General features: G+C 50.4%; 1 protein-coding gene across 1 annotated transcript in view; it reads left to right on the top strand.

Moving 5' to 3' along the window:
- TSPOAP1 (TSPO associated protein 1) overlaps positions 1 to 23,293 on the top strand; it is a 2,768,302-nt gene that overhangs the window by 659,713 nt on the left and 2,085,296 nt on the right. The gene's annotated exons all lie outside the window — the stretch shown is intronic.

Consider the following 23,293-nt stretch of genomic DNA (forward strand, 5'->3'; position numbering starts at 1 on the left):
TTTATCCTGCTAAAGGGGGCTGTGCTACGACTAGGTCCCTACTGTGGGTGGGACCAGGAAGGGGGTGGTTACACCCCCTATCCTTTGTCCGGTCTTGCACCAGAGCTGGGGCTGGAGAGCCCCAGGAACTGGTTTAGACCGGTGTATGCACAGGGACACCTTCTGTGCCCCAGGCATGTCTTATTCCTTTCAGCCCTGTCCTACCCAATACACAAAATCCTGTCTGGGGTGGTGCTAGCACCTCCCAAGGCAGGAAACCCTTTGTCCAAGCCTCCCTCGCTGGAAGGACTCCCAGAAGCAGGAGGTCAGACTCGTGTCTGTGGTGGCAGCATCCATTTTGTGATGCTGAGGCTCGGTTTAACTTTAACCGGGGTTCACAGTTAGATACATGTCGTGTCCCTCTAGAAGGGTGGAATGCTACCCCCGTCGCCAGAATTGGTGAGGGGGTATTATTCCAATTTGTATGACACCTTATTCGACATGTTTTGATAATGCTATGCCAAAGTTAGCAATAACCGCGAGGTTATAATGCACTTAAGAGTATATGGTATAGCGTTATCATGGAAACAGCTAAAGGACTTGGTTCCGAAAGCTGTAGACAGGCTCAGCTCATGCCAGCGCACTATCTCACATAATTCCAAGCACTCTGCCTCCAGGATTGTTAAGGCCTGCCATAGGAGTGACTTATAGGAGTATATGTGTCCATTTTAGGGTTAGATATAGAGATACTATATCTAAAGCAAAGCCCTTGCCCCAGCTGATTGATCAGCCAGTTGTGTCAGATTTGGATGGCCAGTCAGGGGTGGCATAATACATGCTGCAGCCCCTGGTAGGCCCTGGGTGCACATATGCCCTGGGTACCTAAGGTACACTGTACAGGGGCTGATAAGGTGACTCAGTATCCAATTAGATATGTACCTATAGTACATGGAATCCATTTTACAGAGAGAGCAGTGGGCCTGGGGTCCTGAATAGCAGGGCCCCAGGTCAACTACAACGAAAAACCAGCCAAACACCATGCAAAAAGTTGGGGGCAACCATAGTCCGATATCCACCTTCCTACACAAGGTAAATGCATATCTTGATACAAATAGACAAATAGAGATGTAACTGTATTTGATTATTATAATAAATGTGAATAGTTGTATGACTTTGAAGGTTTCGCACAGCCTTTGTTGATTTTCTATTTTATTCTGCTAGAAAGATCAGTGCATGCATCTTAAACAGTATTGTATGTAATTATTGAAAATGTTACTGTTAAATGTCTATAGCTTTGGGAGTTAAAAGTTACATGTCTCCTACCTTCCTCTAACAACGGTACAGTTTAGGCTACTGCTTGCTATTCTGATTCAGGCATGTGAACCTATGAAAGATAGCCCAATACTGGATAAGTCCCATTGTACCATGACCAAGCAGTAAAAATGGAAACGTATAGGCTAGAATTGCCTTAGGCCCCCAGTTTATTAGCCTATCTATGTCCTTTTCAAAACTTGAACCATAACCAGTCAGCTGCTAGCACCCTCTAGAACACTCCCAAGAGAGACTGAACCCATCAGATTTTCACTGAATGTCTTGTGTGAAGGGAGTCTCCCTGACCTTAGTTCAGTTTTTATCATATTTGAAAGCTATATTCAGCTGAATATTTCTCATATGTTTGAGGATTAAGGCCTTTTTCGTCCTTACAAGACCTGTTGGAAGAATAGACTTCATGTGGATGAACCACATAAAGATTGCCTTCATCCCATGCATGAGGTAAGGGAGTGCAATATTTGCCAAACTTTCTCATCAAAAACTTTGAGAGACAGGGAAGGCAAGCTACTCATATGGCTTCAGAAGACCAAAAGCCAGAAAAAGTAATCTGAGGAGCACAGTGATTCTTCTCCCAGGTCTCATAAGAGAGGCAGATCCCTTGATGGAGCCCCTGAGACGTCCAGAAAATGTATCGAGACTTCTCATGTTTGGGGGTGTGGCCAACAGCATGGCCGGGTAAGACTTGTCTCTGAGAGGTTCCCGATGTCCTGCTTCAAATCCGTCATAAAACGAATTCCAAACTTCATAAAACACAGCAATTAGAAGTCTGAACCTGCCGCTGTACCTGCGGAGCTGGGGGAACGCAACATTCTGTTGGAAGTGAGCAGAAAACGGCCGCGGAGGAGTTGGTGGCGTGAATTTCTTCCACCAAGATGGCGACCAGGCGGGTCCCTGCAGCTCGAGAGTGATTCTTCCCCGGAAAAGGAGCCTGAGCCAAGCAGTACGCCCACCTCCTTGAGGCTCGCAGGGTGAGATCAGCTGGCGGAGACGAGGCCTACCCCCATTCCCCCCATCCAAGGTGGAGTCTGGCCAGGAGAAGCCTGTGGCTTCGGAGACGGAGGCACGACCAGCTTTAAACCGGCGCCTGACTTGATTGAGCCCCGTAACGGGCCGGGCGGGGGCTCCGGGGGCTCGCGGCGGAGGAGTTGATCGGACCAGAGGTTCGGGGTTGACGGAGGAGGGGAGACGCCGGGTAGACACTACCGGTGCAGCCCATCTCGACCGGTGGGGTGCCGTGGCCTGGCGCCCTGGGAGCTGTCGCTGGGGGTTGTGGAGCGGACCTAGAGGAGCCTTGCCGAGGTCCGTGCGGCCGACGACGGAGAGCTGCGATCCTGAGGAGACCCGCTGAGCGCCGGCATGTGGCGGTGATTGCCCGGCGGTCGTCGCCCAGACACGGACTGAATGCCTGACGCAGCTGAGACCAACGGCCTGGGGCTGCACTGACCACACGGGGTGACCAGGCACTGGGCTCGCTTGGGGAAACTCCGCCTAACACTAGGGCCCCCTCCGCACTCCATCTAGAGACCCGCGCTGCGGAGGTGGTCGTGCGCATGGAGCCCCGGCCCTCACTGCCTTCACTGCTCCCTCGCACTCCCCCGGGCCGACCCGACGACCAGATGGAAATCCATCCATACTGGGGATGAATTGAGTAACGACGGCTCTGTAAGCTGCCTGTGAGCCCCCACCAACGCCTACTAGGAAAGTGTGACTGAACACTGCCCCGCAGGGTGTGTACCACTGACACTGTACTAACCTGGGTCCTCGGTGGACGACCTAGTTAACACAAACTTAGACCGTGCCTCTGCTCGCGCCGGAGGGCCCTGAAGCCTGGTGTGACCTGACCGCATACTGCGGCCTAAACAAACGAGGCCCACGATTCCCGCTGCGGTCCCTCGGCTACTCTTCCTACACTTGCTCCTCCGAGGAGGTCCCCCGGGCCAGAACAGATAGGAGAGAAACCTCCACAGTACTACAATCCAGAGTTGGGAGGCGACATGGGGAAAAGAGATCCGCTAGTAAGATCTGCGTGGCAGGAAACTATCGACAACTACACCACGACACGTGCACAGAGGGAGGAGATCCCGCCGGCCGGGCGCACCGACACCGCCATGCTGCTGGAGGCGATCCAAGCCTCTAGGACGGACATACAGGACTCTAGAGCGGCACTAGAAGTCAAAATAGGCGAGGTGGGCTCAGAGGTCCTACTGCTGCGCCAAGACTTTCGGAACCTAAAGGAGAGGGTGACGACGGCAGAGACCCGCATTGGTGAAGCAGAAGACTCCCTATCCACCCTCCGAAAAGACATGGCAGAACTCCAAGCATCACACAGGCAACTGCTGTGGAGGGTGGATGATGCGGAAAACAGGGTGAGACGCAACAGCCTGCGCTTCGTGGGCTTTAGAGAAGGAATTGAGGGGACGAATGTGGCGACCTATCTACACTCATGGCTCACGACAACCTTCCCACAGGCTGCATTCTCAAACTGCTTTGTCATAGAAAGGGCACACAGGGCTCTGCTGGTGAAGCCGCCGGAGGGAGCGCGACCGATCATCGCCCGTTTTCTTAATTTTGCGGATAGAGACCTCATATTGAGAGAAGCCAGAAAGAAGGGTGAAATTAGACTGGAGAACACGAACATCATGATATTCCCAGATTACAGCCAAGAGGTACAGAAACAAAGACGCTCTTATGACTCAGTGAAAGCAAAATTACAGGATCTACACATATCATACATGCTCCTCTTCCCGGCGAAACTGAAGGTGATTTTCTAGAACGCCCGCTCCTGCACGAAGCAGAGGAAGAGGGACGCAGGATACGATCTGAAATGGCGGCCGCCAGTTTCCGGAGAAGCCCTCCTAAGACCCAGAGGTCCCAGGTGCCGAGGTCCAGAAGGTATTCGCATACGTCCCCGTACCCCGATCCCTCCGGGTCGGGACGTGGAGGGCTGAACCTAACAACGCCAGCGGAGAAAACGGCACCTCCGGGATCCAGATTCAGTTGCTTTGTAAACCACACTGAATCGGAGGCTGATGTCGACATGGGTGGTCGCATATCGGATGGTGAAGAACAGACAGAACAATCCTTACATCCTCTAGTCACGTCAATCCAAGATCTGGAACAGAGAGCATCCGGTACGCCAGAGGAACCGGACACTGAGACGCAAGACTCTCAATCCTGATGAAGCATGGAACTGATATCCGGACTAGCAGCACATGGGGGCACGCCAGTTACAACCACTTACCCCCTTTGCTTAGACTCGTCCTACTACTGTTGGCTTCTTGGGTTCTTCTGTCTGTTTGCCCTATACGGGGAGCTCTGTGCTTTCACTCACTTGATAGTCAGGATACAGAGAGCTCCCTGGGTTGATCAAATAGAGCCTTCAAGATAGCTTAGTTGGGGTTCTCTATTGGGAGGGCGACAGACCTTCACCTCCTGAAAATCCAGTTGGTTACCTGTTATACTGATGGAACGGAAGGGGGGGAAAGGTGGGGAGGGGGCGGGGGGTTGAGGGTTGTTGCACAGTTCAGTTGGGGAGGGTGGGCTGGGGAGAAGGGGAAACCGTCAGAATAATACAATCATGTGCCTCAGTGCTCCACACAATGCATCTACACCAGAGACCGATGACACTGAACTATCCACTTCTCGAATGGCGAGTGATGTAGCTGCGCCCCTGGCGTGCGATAGGGGGGTTGGTGTCCTGTCGTGGAATGTGAATGGGCTGGGCTCTAAAATTAAAAGAGGCATAGTGAACTCATACCTTAAAAGACTAGATCCGGATATAACACTCCTACAGGAGACCCACCTCAAGGGAACTAACTGCACCTTCATAGCTAGAGGTCGCCACAAAGTTCTGGCTCACGCAGGTTACACAACTGATTCGAGAGGAGTGGCTGTCATTCTAAAGAAAACCACACCATTCTGTACTACACGCACCTGGATAGATCCTTTGGGGACTTATGTCGGGGTCCAGGGGACATGGAACAGACGTACATACACGATCATTTCAGTATATGCACCACCCAAGTTGCAGGCAAATACGCTCAAGTCTCTTGCTCACATACTCCTGGAAACGGCTGACACCATTCAAATCTTAGGAGGAGATTTCAACGACGTAATGGACAAAGAGCAGGACCGGTCAGGGACAGCGGCTAGGGAGGGGACTCGGACCACCCTATCCCAACAGATTGCCAATATAGGGCTCACGGATGTCTGGAGATGGTTGCACCCCACTCAGACGGCCTACTCATACTATTCAGGAGCACATAAGGTATTCTCGAGATCAGACTATATATTTATGTCTAGACAGTACCTGACAGTGGACGACACTGCAGATTATAATGCGAGAGGCATCTCCGGCCATTCCCCACTGTTGGTAAGGGTGGGAAGAACCCGGGGTACTGTGGGGACCACTTGGCGACTTGCAGCCTGGGATCTTCAAAACGCGGCTATCCTGAGAGGCCTGAGAGCAGATATTAAGGTTTATGTTGCTGAAAACGAGGGGACCTTAGAGTCGAGGGTCAACTTCTGGGAAGCCCTGAAACCAGTAACACGGGATAGAATACAAACTAGACTGGGGGAGGAAATAAGGAGACTCCAGTCAGAGGTCACTGCACTGGAACAGACTATCCTGGGCCTAGAGAGGGAATACAGAGTTCGAAAAATGCTGAGACTCTTAGATGATTGATTGATACTCAGAAACAGTATAGAGAATTGGTGACTAATGAGGCTAAAACTCAATCCCTAGCCACCCTCCACCGCCTCTACGACGTGGGGGATAAGTCAGGCAAACTACTAGCGTGGTTAAGTAGAAAGGAGCGCGCGACTAGATGGGTGGATCACATTAGGAATGCAGATGGGATGCTTGTTAGTTCTGATGCACAAATTGCTGAGACATTCGCTACACACTATGAACTCTTCTACGCAGCCAGGGATTTGGGAACATGTGAGGAAGCTCTACAATATATGACGCAGACGGACCTGCCTCTGTTGTCTCCTGAGGCCCTTCAGGCGTTGGAGGCTGAAATTACCGTAGATGACATATCAGGAGCCTTAGCCAGATTGAGACCGGGTAAAACACAGGGACCGAACGGTTACCCGGCAGAGTTTTTTAAAAGTACGGCGGACCTTTTAGTTCGCCACTTTAAGGGTCTCTTCATGGGGGCCTATCAGGAGGGGAGGCTCCCCCCAGACATCTCCCTGGCAACAATCGTCCCAATACATGAAGAGGGTAAACCGCGAGAGGACTGTGCGTCCTACCGCCCCATTTCCCTCCTAAACACGGAGGTGAAACTCCTAGCGACTATCTTGGCGCTCCGAACGAGGTCAGTGATCCCAGACCTGGTACACCTGGACCAAACAGGTTTTCTGCCAGACAGAGCAACTAGATTGAACCTTAGACGTACCCACAAATGGCTGCAGGAAGTGCGGGGAAGAAAAGAACCACACTGGTTTCTCTCCCTTGACGCTGAGAAAGCCTTCGACGCGGTCCATTGGCCGTTTCTAAAGGCTGTGCTGCAAAAGTTTGGTTTCGACCCTAAGTTCCAGAGGTGGGTCCAGCTCCTTTATACTGCACCAAGAGCCAGGGTGAGGGTGAATGGGAGGCTGTCGCGTGAATTCCAGATCCAGAGAGGGACCCGTCAGGGCTGCCCTTTGTCCCCCCCCTCCTCTTTACACTCACTATTGAGATACTTGCAGCCAAAATCCGTCAGAATACGGACATCTCAGGTTTTAGGAGATCTGACACGGATCCCGCACATGAAAAGATATCCCTCTATGCGGATGATGTACTCTTGTATATCACTAATCCGGAGACCACTGTCCCGGAGCTATTCCGGGAATTGGAGCACTATGGTGGGCAATCATGATACACAATAAATTGCCACAAATCGATCTTGTATGACCCCGGGGGAAGAGGCCGCTGGGGGACGCTGCCGGGGCAACTACTGACGACTGTGGAGGGCTTCCAGTACCTTGGGATATACATCACCCTAGATAAGACACTATCACTCCAAAAAAACTTGGAGCGGATTATACTGAACTCTACGGCGGATATGGACCGCTGGAGACAGCTCCCACTTACACTTCTAGGTCGAGCGGCCATGTATAAGATGATTATCCTACCCAAGTATCTATATGCCCTACAGAACGAATACTATCCGCTTCCGGCAACGTTGATTGCCAGAATTCACTCGGATTTGAGGGCTTTTCTCTGGCTGGGTAAGCAACCTAGAGTGGCCCGACTACTCTCCAGAGACACCAATACAGTGGGGGGATATCACTCCCTAACCTGGAAGCCTACTACTGGGCGGAACACATTGTACCGATTAACGGCTGGCTACATGCACCGGCAGATCACCCCACTTATGCCCTAGAAAGGCTTAAAATGTCATTGCAGAACTTCCTATGTTATCTTTATGGGGGTACTAGACGGTAACCGCTCCTCTCAGCGGCGACTATCACGTTACTTGCTTGGACTAAGTCCACAAAACGCATGGGATGGGATAAGAAGCCCACCCGGCAAACACCGACCTGGACTGTAAATGGCTAACGGAGCTAAATAAATTACGAGGCTTCCGAAGATGGGATTACATAGGCATTTCCACCATAGGGGACGTGATTGCCAAGGGGGACTGAAATCCTTTCTGGCCCTAAAGACTGAGTTTGGGCTTCATCACACACAGCTCTTTAAATACACGCAGCTGCGACATGCTTGGCAGGCCCAGAATATCCAACTAAGCGACATCCCGGAGTATGCACCGCTAGAGGGACGGCTCCTCCAGGAACGGATCCAGGGGAAGGCGGTCTCTCTCACATATAAAACCTTAACTAACAACATGCTAGGCGATTTGGCGAAGCTTAGACAGACATGGGAAACGGAAGTGGGAGGTATGGATGACCTGGACTGGGACATAGTACTAATGCATCCCCGGGAGGTGGCAATTAAGTCCGACTACGCTTTATTCAATTTAATGTGCTACACAGAACCTATTACGATAGGGTGCGACTCCATAGAATGGGGAAAATAGAGGACACGAAATGCCTTAGATGTCGCCAAGAGGATGGAGACTTCTACCACATCATATGGACATGCGACATGATACAAAATTACTGAAATGGGAGAGGTTTTGGAGGTCCCGCTCCAACAAGAACCCAAGCTGGCATTATTGGGTATGACCAATGACGTGGACCTACCGCGCCCGCTCCTGGTGCTAGCGCTAGTGATAGCGAAGAGAGATATAGCGAAGTACTGGGGGTCACCGGAGTTGCCAGGATTAGAGGAATGGAGAAGAGGGTTGGACCTTTACATGGCAGCCATGAGAGTGACTTATAAAGCAAGGGGGTGCCCAAAGAAATTCCATAGGGTCTGGACCAAGTGGCGACACTACCATGGATTAGATGGGGGGTTATGAGGGAGGGAAATTAAATACCGGGTTACTCGGTTACGAGAGAATCTCCAGGAATATCCCAGGTGGGACACAACTAGATACTTGTACTTTGATTCTGTGGACGTTGCACCGGTGTGTTACGTATTGTGACAGAGATTTATAACTTTTGGGTGGGTGGGCGTGGGAGTAGAGGTATATGCACTGCTAATTACATGACTGTAATGTTGAGTTATGATAAAATGCAAATAAAAATATTTTTAAAAAAAGACTTCTCATGTTCCTGACAGTTCCAAGGAGAAGCAAAAACATTTCTCCTCAGAGAGCACTTTGTCTTGTCCAGCGACGCATCCTACCAGAGACAGAGACCGCACCATTACTGCTCTGTACACCCTTCTGAAAAGCAGAAGTCTTCTTCAAAATCATCATTGACGACGACCTCTCAGTCGACACCAACATCGTCGACAACCACCACTACCATTTCATCTTCGAGGCTTTCAACAGTGAAGACGGCTACAATAACCACCATCAACACTCCTATTTCATTGATGAAGATCCAGGCGTCCAAGAAGTTCCCATCAATGCCCTAGTCGTCAACAGTCCAGTCTACGTCACTGCCATTGATGCTGTTTCTGACGACTGCACCCTTGACGTTGGTCCCATTAATGTTCGTCCTGTCGGCAGTGGTTCTGTCTGACGGCATTTCTTTCTCTGACATCAGTTCCTCCTCCGACGCCTCTATCTATGACCATAAAGATCTCCATGACCTCACTACGCCCTGAAGTCATGTCACTTGGAAAGGTCACACACCTGTTTCCTAGCAACCTCCTCGAAAATAAAGAGTCGGATGATGACAGCAGCCTTTTTGGAGCAGTTTACAGTCCTTCAGAGCTGAATGTCAAATGCCAGGAGGAAGATGATAACTATGAGGATGAAAATCAGTATTTTCAGCAGTGCTATCCTCCACGCCTAGGTATTATCAGCAATGATAATACTATTCTGACACTCCTCCTAAGTGGGACACTTGACATCTTCCTGCTTCTTTGGTGCAGGATCCCCAGGCCATTCTCTCTGGTTATAGGAAGCATTTCCCACAGCCTCCTGAAGATCAACCTATTCAACCAGCGCAGCCACCACCGGCTACCACTCTGGTTCCGCCATGCCTTCCACTGCCAGCTACACCTAGGATGACGTGTGCATCCCATGTCACACCACCGTGAAGGGAGGACCCTTCCTTCTCAGATGAAGAGGGTAACATTCTGGATATTTCACCATCTCGTGATGACTGAGATAACTATGTAGTTTCAACTTCATCCCTTTCTCTACCTGGGCAGACCGACTCCCCTCCCGAACATATTGGAGGTTTTCATAACCTAATGTAGAGAGCTACAAGAGTTCACCTTCCGATGTCAGTGAAGCAGTCTAACTGCTTTCTCTATGATTTCAAAGAGCAGGCCAGATGATCGGTTTCCTCTATACCAATAGTTGACTACATTTGGCAAGAGGGAGGGGTGAAGATATCGAAAAACCCGACCACTGCCCTGTGAGAAGTTGGCCTGATATATGATGCTCACTAGTTCTAGTGATCACCTTGTATCAGTCCAAACAACCCTTATGGTGATTGGTTGTAAGTCAACCTTATAGACCAGCTATCCTAATGGTAGCATGGACAAAGCAGTCTTAGGCTAAACTCTTTTGGCATGTGAAGCCAGCTGTTTTACCACACATAACCCCTTGAATACCAAGTGAAAGGACACCACCAATGTTCCCTCTAATTTTTTTCCTTTGTGTGCGGCATAGTAAGGTCTCTGTGCGCTGCAGCCAAGGCTATGTGCGCCAAGAACCTGACCGCGCGTTTATACCAGGGCTTTGAGTGGGATGAAAAAACGAGGGGGGGGTCTCTCAACGCGGCGTGGCAGATGCAATTAAGGGCATGGCTTAAAAGCAATTAAGCTAAAAATATGTGCTAAGCATAGTGTTCCACCCTACTGATATTTTGCTTCTTCTGTCATTATTATTATTAGGGGCATTTGTAGAGCGCCTGGTGTACGCCTGCAGGCGTGTCCCCGCGCTATAAAAGTGGGGTAAGCAGTAAGACAGCTAGCGCAGCCGACTACCGTCTGAAAAGGTAGGTCTTAAGTTTAGTTCTAAACAGAGGTTCTGATGCCTCCAGGCGTATCTCAGACGGAAGGTCATTCCAATGCTTCGGTGCCAAAAATCTGAACGACCTTCCCCCCATACGCGCTTTTCTGATTTTAGGAATTTTCAAGAGGCTTGTACAGGAGGAGCGCAGAGTCCTAGTGGGCTCATACCTGGTCACCAGGCTCTGTAGCGGGGCAGGGGCTTTGCCACCCAGAATCCGGTGACACGTAGCAAGGGCTTTGAATTCCACCCTGCTCCTCACAGGCAGCCAGTGCAGAGCCTGAAGTGCTGCCCTAGAGGAAGATCTTCTAGGAAGCCTTAAAATAAGGCGAGCGGCAGCATTTTGCAGCACCTGTAGGCGGTTGAGAGCCTTTCCCGTGGCCCCCAGATACAGCAAATTGCCGTAATCTAGGCGTGAGGTGACTAAGGCATGTACCAACGTCCGACGAGCGGAAGTGGGCAGGAAATCCAAGACCTTTCTCAGAATTCTTAGGACTCCAAAGCATGTCCCCACCACACAACCAATCTGGGATTCGAAGGCAAGATTAGTGTCCAACCACATCCCAAGATTCCTGGTTTTCTGGCAAGGAACTGGTGTCTCTCCAAGGCCAGATGGCCACCATCCAGAAATTTAATACAAGTAACATTACACATACTAGAAGCCAGTACTATTGGTTTTGTCAATGGCATATAGTTGTATATAATATTGAAAAGGCTTCCGCTCTTGTGGTAGCAGTTGTGGCTTTATGCTCGAGCTGCCAACTTAGGAGACACGTTTTGAGGGGTAGGGCCAGTGAGATATTGCTGATACATCATTGTCCTCACTCCTTCATATTGGGGTGTACAATGATTTTATGCTTTGGTGGCAATCAAGAGAAGTGTTCCGTCAACCCTCACATGAGTATTTCCTCTCTGGGACGACATTTACTTCAGCAAAAAACTCAGGGATTCCATGTGAGTCTGGACAGTCTGATGGTACAGAAGTATAGTATAGGACATTCCTTGTAAAGAGTTTAGAACTGTTAAATTTGAACCTGTTTAGCATACTGGAGTGTAAGTAAGCCAATGATGACATTTCATGGCAAATTATCACAAACTGGGGATGTGATTCAGGCACCAAGGCAGGTGAACTCTTGGTCCTTGGTCTGAGTTGTGTCGAGTGGAATTACTACCCCAGACAACTCTAAGCTTTACTTTGCGTGGACCTGCATTCAGTACAACTAAATTCTTTTATGCCCACATTTTTCACCAGCTACAAGCAAGTGGGAAATGTGAGGGGAAGGGCCCTGAATTATTAAATCTCTCTGCAGGAAAGCGGCCCGCAATTCCAGGACCTGCCAGCTATTCCATTTTTCAGGGTGAAAAGCTCATAATGGCTATTAATTGAGGTACTGATGCCAACTTGCATCAGTAACAGCTGGCCGAGAATTTCGCTTAACGTTTGCACCTCCCAACCTTTTCAGATTTTTGGTATAGATTGGATGGCACCGTGGAAATAAAAGTCTAATCCTTCCCTTCCAACTGTTCAGTTTTGGTGAGAGTGTCTCATAGCTGGAACTCCATATTTTGGCTTGAGATTTGCCTTCATATGCAAAATTGGTGTTCCTTTAGCTTTCTGCTTCTTAAAAGTCACCCCTATTTTATTTTTGTTGCATTTTTATATAGCGCGAACTCGACCCGAAGGTATTAGAGCGCTTTCCATGAACCCCGTATTTACATTACACATTCAGACACGGGGAGATTAATTTGCCCAGAATCACAGGATGTGGACGTGACCCCGAGGTTCGAACCCTGGTTTCCAGCACCAGAAACCGCAGTTTAAGCCGACAGGCCATATCCTCTCCCATATATATTATTGATACATTCAGCATCACAGGCTTCCAAATATTTCGATTCTACAAGTGTAGTTGCAGAAATGGATAGTTCGCGCAGGATAATCACCCTCTTTGTACCTGCATTTGTTATATTTATCAATTTATCAATTTCTTTATTGCTCCCCTGACCTTGTTAAAATCGCATTCCTATAGGCAGTTAACCGGTGTGATCAAAGGCCCTTATGATACAGTCAAAGCTGAGTGCACTTGGATTTCCAGAAAAAATAAGCCAGGAATAATTTGCACACTTGTGTTTAATTATATTAAAGGATGTGTTTTGTAAAGCGGCCCAGTTCCATTTTAAGTGAGGAATATTACAAGGGCATATAGCATTGCTTCCTGTGATGTCACTTATTGTGACATCACTACCTGTGACAGTGACAACATTGTAAATTACATATGTTAATTACTGCCCTCACTATTTTTCGTATGACTTGTGCCGTGCTCCCAAATTAAACCCCTGCTCTCAATACATCTCCTCATTTTTACACTTACAAAAATCCCATTCCCCTATTCTGCCATATAGTTCATCTGATCACAAGCGGGGTGTCAAAAATAATTATAGATTTGTTTTACTTAATATAAAGCACATAAAAAAATGGTATAGATTTTTTTAATAACAACCCAAGTTTACATTAATATCGTTTTAAGACTAGTATTCAGTGATACAGCACACGTTTTCTGCATCGCAGTGTGTAATTTGGCAGCAGAAGGTTAAATGAAGTGAACGATTTATTTTTTTCCTCAGAAAAGAGAATCGAAGTTTGCCCCCTGGTGAGCCTTTCTCACAAATGAAATGCTGTTGCCAATTGGAAGGGGTTTTAAAAATACACTGCGGCCAGGTTATACGTATACACTGTTTGCAGGTGCAAGCAGTAAGAGTGGCTCGGGCAGAAGGTGACACCTCTTAACTTCCTGAATGCCTGGATGAGAGAGAAGAGCGTCTCTTGTGCTCTTGTACTGACGCCGACTGGAAAGCTGCATTTCTTATCTTAAAGGAGCGCAGCTGGGGGCCGATTGTGGGCCATTGTGAAAATATGTGTTAATTGCAGCACATGACGTGCTGTAATTAACAAATATTTTCACAAAGGCTCACCAACAGCCACCAGACGCGCTCCATTAAGAAATGAATGCAGAAGGCAAGCAGCAGAAAGGAATTCGCATTTTTCGCGCTGCTCGCATTTAAAAGCGGCGGCGTGAATGCTCTCCCGGGATGTGCTGTGTGTGCGCGCTTCACACACAGCACTGCGCGCTCGGGGGAAAGGATGTGAGCGCGCGCCCAGGCGCGCACGCTCCTGGGAACAGTGGACACCACACAGGTTATTATGAAAATAAACAATATATTTATTAACTAACATACACCTCTGAACTCTTTATGAGGTCAGAGGGCTAAGCACATGACAATCTCTTAGGAAAAATACGTTTAAGTTGCACAAATTACAATGGTGCCCCAGGGGCACGACAAGCCATATACTAAGTAAGTGGAATGTGAAAGTCGATAAAAGGAATGGAGCTGTCCAGAGGCTGTAAGATCGCTGGGACCACGCTATACTAACTCTAGGTAAGTAATAGGAGGCCCACGGAACGCGTGTGCAGAGTGTGAACTCCCACGCGAGATGCGTAACAGTGTCTCCGGACAGTACAGTTCAAGTAAAAGGTGAGTTCGGACAATCCTGACTATGTAGGACTAAAACGACAATGGAACTGGACACTAGGAGAGTCAAGCTACCCTTGAGCACCGAAATGCTCTTGTTACCTCACCCATAAGCTGCGGGTGCATAGGTGCGAAGTCATGTCGGGTTCCGGCGTTGAAGTCTATGGAGCCTGGAAGAAAAGATGCTGCAGCGATCAGGAGGAAGATGTCCGGTGTGATCCAAGGGTGGATCAGAGAAGAACCTGAAAGCAGAGGGGACAATGTTCATAGTCACTAGCCAGTGACTGGAGTGGAACCAGATGTCGTTGTCGCAATCAGGTGACGGTGGACGCTTGTCTCTGCAGCCACGTGGACCAGGTGGTGTCTTCGACGACCAGCATGGAGGGACGAGCTGTCCCACGCAGGCTCTCGCTGTCGGCGGTGTCTGATCCGGATTTGAAATCAACAGGCCTTGGCAAAGGCAACCCACCCGGTGAGTGGAAACGGCGTCTGGAGTGGACCAGGAGGGTCCGGGGTGCTCCTCTTTTGGAAGGGAGCAAGGGCCAGTCTGGAGCAACCAGACCAGCAGTGAAGATTTCAAGGTTCGTAGTCTAGAAGGTCACTAGCCAGCCGGCAAGTGACCAGACAACGCGTCGAGCAGTAACCAGGCAGAAGGGCCCCACGCAGATCTCGTGGATGCTGGAGGGCTGATCTTCGGGGCAGGAGCTGCTCGGGGTCGGGGCTTCTCAGTCCGCAAAGCACTTGGACGGGGTTACCTCAGAAGTCGTGCGGGAGCGAAGTGCTGCTTCTTTCAAGATGGCCGGTCCCACGTGTCTCGTCGCACCCACGGATCTCAGCTGTGCTGCAGATGTAGGTAGAGGTAGGAGAGGTCTTGGAATCAGGGTCTCGTCGGGCTCTGAAGTCTGGATCCTCGAGGGAAGACGACAAAGGGAAGCCGCTGGACGCTGATGGTGCCTGCTTGTGCAGGGTGGACACTCCTTGCCCACAAGGGAGATTTCTTCAGTCTTCTGTGGAGCAGAACGTCGAAGTCCAAAGTTTATTCTTGTAAAGTTGTTCAGGATAATCTAATTTGGAATGGGACTGTAGGAAGGTGGATATCTGACTATGGTTGCCCCCAACTTTTTGCCTGGTGTTTTGCTGGTTTTTCGACTTAGTTGACCTGGGGCCCTGCTATTCAGGACCCCAGGCCCGCTGCTCTCTCTGTAAAATGGATTCCATGTACCGTAGGTGCATTTACCAATTGGTACTGGGCCACCTTATCAGTCCCTGTACAGTGTACTATAGGTACCCAGTGCATAGGTGTACCCAGGGCCTACCAGGGGCTGCAGCATGCATTATGCCACCCCTGGCTGGCCACCCAAATCTGACACAACTGGCTGCACGACAGCTGGGGCAAGGTGGTGTAATCACCCTTTGCTTTAGATATAGTATTCCTATATCTAATCCTAAAATGGACACATGTATTCCTATCAGTCACTCCTATGGCAGGCCTTATCAATCCTGAAGGCAGAGTGCTTGAAATTATGTGAGATGGTGCTCTGGCATGAGCTGAGCCCGGTTGCAGCTTGCGGAACCAAGTCCTAATAGCTGTTCCATGATAACGCGTACCATATACTCTTAAGTGCATGATAATCCTCGCGGTTATTTGCCAACTTTGGTATCGCTTTATCAAAACAAACATGTCGAGTAAGGTGTCATACGAATTGGAATACCAACCCCTCGCCAATTCTGGCGACGGGGTTAGCATTCCACCCTTCTAGAGGGACACAACATGTATGTAACCGTGAACCCCGGTTAAAGTTAACTCGAGCCTCAGCATCACAAAATGGATGCTGCCACCACAGACACAAGTCTGACCTCCTGCTGCTGGGAGTCCTTCCAGCGAGGAGAGCTCGGACAAAGGGTTTCCTGTCAGGGGCGGTGCTAGCACCATCCCAGACAGGGTTTTGTGTATCCCAGGTAGGCAGGGCTCAGAGGAAGGTGACTGCAAGTAATGTAATGTAATGTGTAATGTATTGGCATTTATATAGCGCACTACTTACCCGTAGGGTCCCAAGGCGCTTCGACCGCTGCGAAACCCTTCCTGGCTTCCCTGAGAGATGGTCCCTTAATGGGTATCTCCAGGGTGAGACCAGGCATCCCCGGCGGTCTGGTGGGGCCGTTAGTGAAGATGAGGCAAGCTAATGCCCAGAGTTGCCGAGTGTGATCGCTGATCAGAGTGGGCACCGAGGCGAGAGAATTATCGAGTCCGCTGACCCTGGTCCAGAAACCTGCCGCGCCGGGAATCGAACCCTGGTCCCGGGCCGTCCTCTGCTCTCGGGTCTGCCGCCTCTAACCAGTGAGCCACACTACTTCACCCCGGTGCTCACTGTGCATATGCGGGCTCAAACCAGTGCCAGGGGCACCCCAGCCCCTGAGCTGGGGAAAGTCCGGACAAGGGAGAGGGGTGTAACCACCCCCCTCCTGGTCCCACCCATGGGCAGGACCTAGTCGCGTTCCAGCCCCTTTTCTTAGAATAAAGGTAGGAGCGGGCCCCCTTCCCAAATTAGATCATCTTGAATCTTGAACTACCTTCCACGAAAGGAACTCTTGACTTTCTCTGAAGACTCTCCCTTGTGGCTAAGGAGTAGCCACCCTGCACCCGCAGGCACCACCTAAGCATCGCGGTTTGCTACACGTCCATCCTCCGGATCAAGACTGACCAGCTCGACGAGACCCGGATTCCCTGGCATCTCTGACCTCTACCTGCATCATCAGCCCAGCTAAGATTTGTGGGTGTGATGAGACCTGAGGGACCGGCCATCTTCAAAACCTGCACGACGCTTAACCAGCACGACCGCCGAGGGATCCTCGAGTGAGTGCACTGGGGTTTGAGAAGCCCCTACCCTGAGCAGCTCCAGCACCGAAGTCCAGCCCCCCAGCGTCCACGAGATCTGCGTGGGGCCCTTCTGCTCTTTGCTGCTCACCGCGTTGTCCGGTCACTTGCCTGTTGGCTAGTGGCCCTCTTGACGACGTACCACGGCGATTTCACCGCTGGTCTGGTTGCTCCAGACTGGCCCTTGCTCCCTTCCAAAAGAGGAGCACCCCGGACCCTACTGGTCCCCTCCAGACGCCATCTTGACTCCACCGCGTGGGCTTGCCTTTGCCAAGGCTTGTTGCTCCAATCCTGGACCCAGCATCGCCGACACCAGACACCCTCGTGGGACAGCTCGCACCTCCAGCCTGGTCGCCGACAACGCCTCCTGGCCCGTGTGACTGCAGAGTCCAGCGTCGCCCACTCACCTGATCGCGGTGACCTCATCCGGTGCCATCCTGGTGCCCACACAATCACTGGCTAGTGATTAAGAACTGAGTCCCCTCTGCTTTCAGGTCGTCTCCATCACCGATCCAGGCTTGGATCACACCGAACATCTTCACCAGTCGCCTGCCAGCAACTTCTTCTTTCAGGCTCCATAGACTACAACGAGGATTCCCGACGTCTTTTGAACCCTATGCAGCTGCAGCCCCTGGGCTAGGTAACCCGAGCATTTCGGTGCTCCAACGCAGGTTCACTATCCAAGTGTCCAGATCCTTTTTCGTTTTAAGTCTACCTAGTCGGATTCGTCCGGAAACAGTAACTTTAGAAATACTAGCCTCCATAGACTTTGTCCCGCATCCCGCGTGAGAGTGCACACTCTGCACCCGATGTCCCTAGGCCTCCTGCTCCTAACCTTAGAGTTTGGTAGTGTAGTCCTAGCGATCCTGAAGCCTCTGGATCTTGTTACTTACCTGCTAGTATTTCACATCCCACTTTTAGTGTATATGGTTTTTCGTGCCCCTCGGGCATTTGTGTAAATTGTGCAACTTGAAGTATTTTCGTAAGAGTTTTGTATTGTGCTTAGCTCCCTGACTCATAAAGAGCTCAGGGTAGACTTGTTATAAATAAATATACTTTATTTTTCATAACAACTTGTGTGGTGTCCTTTCACTTGGTGTTCAAGGGGTATATGTGACGGTAAAACAGCTGGCTTAACACGCCCTTTAGAGTTTAGCCTAAAGACTGCTTTTGTCCACGCTACTAGGATAGCTGGTCTGTAAGGTTGACTTACAACCAATCATCAATAAGGGTCGTTTGGTATGGTACACAGTGATCACTAGAATAGTGAGCACTATATATCAGGCCAACTTCTCACAGGGACCAGCTCCTACCTTTATCCTGCTAAAGGGGGCTGTACTACGACTAGGTCCCTCCTATGGGTGGGACCAGGAAGGGGGGTGGTTCCACCCCCTATCCTTTGTCCGGTCTTGCGCCAGAGCTAGGGCTGGAGAGCCCAAGGAACTGGTTTAGACCGGTGTATGCACAGGGACACCTTGTGTGCCCCAGGCATGTCTCATTCCTTTCAGCCCTTTCCTACCCAATACACAAAATCCTGTCTGGGGTGGTGCTAGCACCTCCCAAGGCAGGAAACCCTTTGTCCAAGCCTCCCTTGCTGGAAGGACTCCCAGCAGCAGGAGGTCAGACTTGTGTCTGTGGTGGCAGCATCCATTTTGTGATGCTGCGGCTCGAGTTAACTTTACCCGGGGTTCACAGTTACATACATGTCGTGTCCCTCTAGAAGGGTGGAATGCTACCCCCGTCGCCAGAATTGGCGAGGGGTTAGTATTCCAATTCGTATGACACCTTACTCGACATGTTTTGATAATGCTATACTAAAGTTAGCAATAACCGCGAGGATTATAATGCACTTAAGAGTATATGGTATAGCGTTATCATGGAAACAGCTACAGGACTTGGTTCAGAAAGCTGCAGACAGGCTCAGCTTATGCTAGAGCACCATCTCACATAATTCCAAGCATTCTGCCTTCAGGATTGATAAGGCCTGCCATAGGAGTGACTGATAGGAGGATATGTGTCCATTTTAGGGTTAGATATAGGGATACAATATCTAAAGCAAAGGGTGATTACACCACCTTGCCCCAGCTGATTGATCAGCCAGTTGTGTCAGATTTGGATGGCCAGCCAAGGGTGGCATAATACATGCTGCAGCCCCTGGTAGGCCCTGGGTGCACCTATGCCCTGGGTACATAAAGTACACTGTACAGGGGCTGATAAGGTGACTCAGTATCCAATTAGATATGTACCTAGAGTACATGGAATCCATTTTACAGAGAGCAGTGGGCCTGGGGTCCTGAATAGCAGGGCCCCAGGTCAACTAAGTCGAAAAACCAGCTAAACACCAGGCAAAAAGTTGGGAGCAACCATAGTCCGATATCCACCTTCCTACATGCACCAGCTATCATTCCGTGTATTGACAAGAAATACTGGGTGCCTGAGGACTCTCCTACATGCTTGACAGGACACCACAAGCCTGACTGTTATCTCGCAGGCTGTGCAGTGGAGTGGAAAAAATCCAGCTACTCCTATTTCCACACCACTTGACAAAGAGGGATGCCGACTGGGTACTATAGGAAAAAGGTTTTCGGCCATGTCCGTAATCACAGTGCACACACCCAACTCAGATAGCCATCCTAGGCTGCTATGACTGTCAAATGTGGTCTAATATTGGAGATATAATTGACATCATTCTGGAGGATAATCGAAAGGAAGCACCTAAGTTTTATCAGCAAGTGAGCGGACATCGTCCAAAATCATAAACTGCGCCATGGACATTGCATCCACAGGTTTTCATCAGCTAGCTGGCGCAGCCATCCTAAAACGCCATGGGTGGCTAAAGGTGTCCTCATTTCGACCTGAGGTCCAGTCGAAGATACTAGATATGCCTTTTGATGGTGACACACAATTTGGAAAGTGCATAGCTCTCCTTGCTATGAAGATGGACACCGATACTGCAGAGTCCTTATGCATGCTCCAATACTGCAAGGTGTCCTTCAGAGGTGCTCGTGGCTGCGGGTTCTCGTCATACAAAGGCAGATTCCAACGCTCACAACCGTACCAGTAATACAGCGACAATACAGAACAGGATACCAGCCACAATCTTATAGACAATCCTGTACAGCTGGTTTCCTCAAACAGGGGCCACATAGACGACCTACCACTCACAGACATGACGCCGGTCACAAACAGTAACCTTCTCCAGGTACTAGCTGCGACATCCCCTCATCCCGTCGGTGTGAAGATATCCCATTACCTCCCTCACTGGCAAACCATCACCTCAGACCGTGTATTTGACCTTGTCACCTATGGCCGTACCCTGGAGTTTATACAACGTCCACCACCCACTCCATCAAAGGGAGCCCTCCCCCTCATCTCCAAAGAAGCTCTCTTAATGCTTTTAAAAAGGAACAATAGAGAAGATACCAATAGCCCAGAAAGGAGAAGGGTTCTACTCTTGTTTTTCCCTCATCCACAAGAAATCTGGGGAGAAGAGACCGATCTAGATCTCCGGAAATTCAACAAATTTCTCTGCCAGCATATGAATATACAGTTCCAGTGAAATAGCCAAACACAAGGAGCAGCATCACCAAAGTGATTGGAAGTTGTTAAAGTTCTACGGAATTGAAACAGTACCAATAAATGAACATGGAGTAAATCGAGAAAAACTCTTATGTCAGAAGGAATCACAGCATAGGGCGCTAGTGAGGCTCCTGCTGCCTGGATGATTATCCGACATTTATCCTCTCTATTCCGCCACCTTTGCCCTTCCTGACCCCTTCCAGACGGAGAGGCGACTGTCTGGCGGCCTCGGTGAAGTTTTCATGAAAATCCGATTTGCCGTTTTAAAGTTACAGCCCCCGGAATCTTGGACCGGAGCTGAGCTCGGAGCTGGCTGCTGAGGCCGGCGGGATCGGCGACCTACTGGAGACCGGGGCGCACCACGAGGAGTTAAGGCCCTGAAGTGATTGCTATGCCGTGGTGACTTCCTAAACACTTCGAGGACACCTCTCGTACGGAGAGGCGGCTGTCTGGCGTCCTCGGTGAAGCTCTTCAGGGAAATCTGATTTGCCGTTTTTAATATACAGCGCCTGGAATCTTGGACCGGAGCTGAGCTCGGAACTGGCTGCTGAGGCCGGCGGAATCAGCGACCTACGGGAGCCCGCGGTGCACCACGAGGAGTCAAGGCCCTAAAGTGCTTATTACGCCGTGGTAATTTCCTGAACACTTTGAGCCCATTCGGGCCGAACTGTCCACGCTGGGGAAGCTTACTATCGAGGACGCCACTGGGAAGCACATGCTTATAGCCCCCGTGCGGGAACATCATTATTTCATGGAGACGCTGTGAGCAGCATGGGACGACCGGACCCGGAGAATAGCAACCATCTCCTCTGGCCTTTACAGAACACGGCGGCTTCAAGACTCAGAGGTATTGGGGGTGTTGTGGGGGCCTGGGTGGCCGGGACGACAGCTGCTTGCTCCCGATCGACTGCTGCTCCCCCCCACACCCCTCCCCCCCACATCAGGACTACAACTTGGGGCCTTGGGGCGGCGCACTGCCTCCTCTCCGTGCTTAGAGACACACAGCCGGTGAGGAAGGGAAACTGTACGTGCTGTATGTGCTTTGGGGATAGCCCAGCCCCCATTTCTCTCTGAACTCTGGTGCATTGACCTCCGGAAAGCGGCTTGCTGCCCTGCATACCCTACCTGTGTTGGGACCATTCTGCCACACTAGTAAACTGACTGTGTACTCACCACTGCAGCACGGGTCGCCCCCCTCCCCTCCCCCAAGGGCATCGCGGTATTCACGAGAAGTGTGACGAAACAAGGGGCAGTCATTTATGAACTCGGACACCAGCCCACTCCGTGGCACCCGTGGGCAGCGTCTTTCGCCGACTGCGTCTAGCCCCTACAAAAGACCTACGATGGGCAAACCAGATCATCGACAACCCAAGCTATCGTTTGACCCGCTCACAACCAAGAATTGGCTCCGAAGCACGCAGGATGCAGGAACCTCCCAGGCCAATTCAACGGCCGAACAAGGCGCCACCTCGGTCACAGCCGACTTGCAGCAGATGATGCAGGAGATGAGGCAAGGCTTCGCCACTATAGTGGACAAAGTAAACCGGATGTCCTCCAGAATGGACGCCATGGTCCAAAAAATAGATGTGCATTAGGAACGCATCACTGCAACTGAACGGCGCATCTCTGACAATGATGATACCACGGCCTCTCATACGACGCAACTCTCGAGAATGGACAATGTTCTACGAGTCATTGCGGCTAAAAACGAGGAGTTGGAAGCCCACAGTCGCCGGAATAATATACACGTCATAGGTGTGCCGGAGTCTACCATATGGAGGAATATGTGGAAAATATACTCACAGCGGCGATTGGTCCAGACGCATTCTCCAAACAGTTTATTGTCGAAATTGCACATCGATCTCTGGGGCATCGGCCTAACCCTGAAGCACCACCACGGCCCATCATCGCGCGTCTCCTTAACTATCGAGACCGAGACGCTGCACTAAAGGCAGCGCGCGCCAACCGCACCCTTACCTGTGATGGGGTCTCCTTCTCGATTTATCCTGACTACACCCCTGTGGTGCAAGAACAGCGCCGAAAATTCCTGGACGTAAAGAAAAAACTCCGAGCGCTACAGGTGGATTATGCACTATTATACCCCGTGAAACTGAGAGTGACACATCAGGCCAAGCAGCACTTCTTTACAAACCCACAGCAGGTGGAAGACTTTGTGAAAACTTTGAAACGTGACCGCGCTGGGGACAGGTGTAATCGTGATGACAAGCAAGATGAATTCCATTCGGCAAACGAAGATGAGTAACACTGATCACTTCCTGTTTGGGCGATATTTCATTTCACTGCTTTCCTCTCAGATCTACTGGAAGGCCTGCCGCAGATCGAGCCTCGATAGCCGCTTGGAGGTCATGGGATGGACATTGGACTTCTGGTGGTAAAGTATTCCAGGCCCCCCACCCCCCACTACCTGATTGAGCCCCAATGTGGCCGTACAGGACGAGGGGCGAGGTGTGGGGGG

The sequence above is a fragment of the Lissotriton vulgaris genome, chromosome 2_1 (assembly GCF_964263255.1).
Source record: "Lissotriton vulgaris chromosome 2_1, aLisVul1.2, whole genome shotgun sequence".
NCBI classification, from domain to species: domain Eukaryota; kingdom Metazoa; phylum Chordata; class Amphibia; order Caudata; family Salamandridae; genus Lissotriton; species Lissotriton vulgaris.